The sequence below is a fragment of the Arachis ipaensis genome, chromosome B04 (assembly GCF_000816755.2).
Source record: "Arachis ipaensis cultivar K30076 chromosome B04, Araip1.1, whole genome shotgun sequence".
NCBI lineage: Eukaryota > Viridiplantae > Streptophyta > Magnoliopsida > Fabales > Fabaceae > Arachis > Arachis ipaensis.
This window is the reverse complement of record NC_029788.2, coordinates 55,576,197-55,579,764: the sequence shown is the minus strand read 5'-3', so window position 1 is coordinate 55,579,764 and position 3,568 is coordinate 55,576,197.

Below are 3,568 nucleotides of genomic sequence, written 5' to 3'. Positions count from 1 at the left end.
CAAAAATAAGTTCTTGATGTTCATCTTGACATTCATAGTGTTCTTGGTGTTCATCTTGACATTCATAGTGTTCTTGCATGCATCACATGTTTAGATCCAAAATTTTCATGCATTGCATCATTTTTCATGTTTTTCTCTCTCATCTTTAAAAATTCAAAAATAAAAAAAAATATCTTTCCTTTTTTCTCTCATAAATTTCAAAAATTTGGATTGACTTTTTCAAAAATTTTTAAAATTCAATTGTTTCTTATGAGTCAAATCAAACTTTCAATTTAAAAATCTTATCTTTTTCAAAATCTTTTTCAAAAATCATATCTCTTTCATTTTTCTTATTTATTTTCAAAAATTTTAAAAATATTTTTTAAAAATCTTTTTCTTAATTTTACATCATATTTTCGAAAATATCATCAACAATTAATGTTTTGATTCAAAAATTTCAAGTTTGTTACTTACTTGTTAAGAAAGATTCAACTTTAAGTTCTAGAATCATATCTTGTGATTTCTTGTGAATCAAGTCATTAATTGTGATTTTAAAAATCAAATCTTTTTCAAAATTAATTTTAATCATATCTTTTCAAAAATATCTTTTTATCTTATCTTTTTCAAAATCATATCTTTTTCAAAAATTTGATTTTAAAATATCTTTTCTAACTTCTTATCTTCTTATCTTTTCAAAATTGATTTTCAAATTTTTTTCAACTAACTAATTGACTTTTTGTTTGTTTCTTATCTTTTTCAAAACTACCTAACTAACTCTCTCTCTCTCTAATTTTCGAAAATCTCTTCCCTCTTTTTCAAAAATTCTTTTTAATTAACTAATTGTTTCAATTTTTAATTTTAATTTGATTTCATTCCTAATTTTCGAAAATCACTAACCCCTTTTCAAAATTTTATTTTCGAAAATCCTCCTTCTCTCTCATCTTCTTCTATTTATTTATTCATCTACCAACACTTCATCTCACCCAAATTCGAACCCCCTCTGCCATCTGTGTTCGAATTTTCTCTTCTTCCCTTCTTTACATTACATTCTTTTCTTCTTCTACTCACACAGGGGAACCTCTATAGCTGGGTAAAAAGGATCCCTATTATTATTATTTTTCTGTTCCCTCTTTTTCATATGAGTAGGAGCAAGGACAAGAACATTCTTGTTGAAGCAGACCCTGAACCTGAAAGGACTCTGAAGAGGAAACTAAGAGAAGCTAAAATACAACAATCCAGAGATAACCTTACAGAAATTTTCGAACAGGAAGAGGAGATGGCAGCCGAAAATAATAATGCAAGGAGGATGCTTGGTGACTTTACTGCACCTAATTCCAATTTACATGGAAGAAGCATCTCAATTCCTGCCATTGGAGCAAACAATTTTGAGCTGAAACCTCAATTAGTTTCTCTGATGCAATAAAACTGCAAGTTTCATGGACTTCCATCTGAAGATCCTTTTCAGTTCTTAACTGAATTCTTGTAGATCTGTGATACTGTTAAGACCAATGCAGTAGATCCTGAAGTCTACAGGCTCATGCTTTTCCCGTTTGCTGTAAGAGACAAAGCTAGAATATGGTTGGATTCTCAACCTAAAGATAGCCTGAACTCTTGGGATAAGCTGGTCAAGACTTTCTTAGCCAAGTTCTTTCCTCCTCAAAAGCTGAGTAAGCTTAGAGTAGATGTTTAAACCTTCAGACAGAAAGAAGGTGAATCCCTCTATGAAGCTTGGGAGAGATACAAGGAACTGACCAAAAAATGTCCTTCTGACATGCTTTCAGAATGGACCATCTTGGATATATTCTATGATGGTCTATCTGAATTAGCTAAGATGTCATTGGATACTTCTGCAGGTGGATTCATTCACCTAAAGAAAATGCCTGCAGAAGCTCAAGAACTTATTCACATGGTTGCTAATAACCAGTTTATGTACACTTCTGAGAGGAATCCTGTGAGTAATGGGACGCCTCAGAAGAAGGGAGTTCTTGAAATTGATACTCTAAATGCCATATTGGCTCAGAACAAAATATTGACTCAGCAAGTCAATATGATTTCTCAGAGTCTGAATGGAATACAAGCTACATCCAACAGTACTCAAGAGGCATGTTCAGAAGAAGAAGCTTATGATCCTGAAAACCCTGCAATAGCAGAGGTGAATTACATGGGTGAACCATATGGAAACACCTATAATCCCTCATGGAGAAATCACCCAAATCTCTCATGGAAGGATCAACAAAAGCCTCAACAAGGCTTTAATAGTGGTAGAAGAAACCGGTTTAGCAATAGCAAGCCTTTTCCATCATCCACTCAGCAACAGACAGAGAACTCAGAACAAAATACCTCTAATTTAGCAAACTTAGTCTCTGATCTGTCTAAGGCCACTGTGAGTTTCATGAATGAAACAAGGTCCTCCATTAGAAATTTGGAAGGACAAGTGCGCCAGCTGAGTAAGAAGATCACTGAAACCCCTCCTAGTGCTCTCCCAAGCAATACAGAAGAAAATCCAAAAGGAGAGTGCAAGGCCATTGACATAGTCAACATGGCCAAACCTAGAGAGGAAGGGGAGGACGTGAATCCCAAGGAGGAAGACCTCCTGGGACGTACAGTGATCAACAAGGAGTTTCCCTTTGAGGAACCAAAGGACTCTGAGGCTCATATAGAGACCATAGAGATTCCATTAAACCTCCTTACGCCCTTCATGATCTCTGATGAGTATTCCTCTTCAGAAGAGAATGAAGATGTTACTGAAGAGCAAGTTGCCAAGTTCCTTGGTGCAATCATGAAGCTGAATGCCAATTTATTTGGTAAAGAGACTTGGGGAGATGAACCTCCCCTGTTCACCAATGAACTAAATGCATTGGATCAACTGAGATTGCCTCAGAAGAAACAGGATCCTGGAAAGTTCCTAATACCTTGTACCATAGGCACCATGACCTTTGAGAAGGCTCTATGTGACCTTGGGTCAGGAATAAACCTCATGCCACTCTCTGTAATAGAGAAACTAGGAATCTTTGAGGTTCAAGCTGCTAGAATCTCATTAGAGATGGCAGACAATTCAAGAAAAGAGGCTTATGGACAGGTAGAGGACGTGTTAGTAAAGTTTGAAGGCCTTTACATCCCTGTTGATTTCATAATCCTAGATACTGGGAAGGATGAGGATGAATCCATCATTGATGCGCATAAACGTGTTATGCTACGATTTAGGAAATTGCACGATCGGCAAAATTCCTTCCGGCAAGTGCACCGGTTATCGTCGTCAAGTAAAAACTCACAATAGAGTGAGGTCGAATCCCACAAGGATTGGTTGAGTGAGCAATTCGGATTAGAAGTGTGTTCTAGTTGAGCGGAATCAAGATTTGAGATGAGAATTGCGGAATGTAAAATTGGCGGGAAAAGTAAATGACAAGAAAATTAAATGGCTGAATCTTAAATTGCATGAATTAAAGAGCAGAATGTAAATTGCTGAAATTAAAAGGGAATGGGGATGATTGCAAGAATTGAATTGCAGAATGTAAAGAGAAAGTGGAAATCAGAAATGGGGAATTCATTGGGTTTAAGAGATATTGAAATCTCCGAATCAAAACATGTA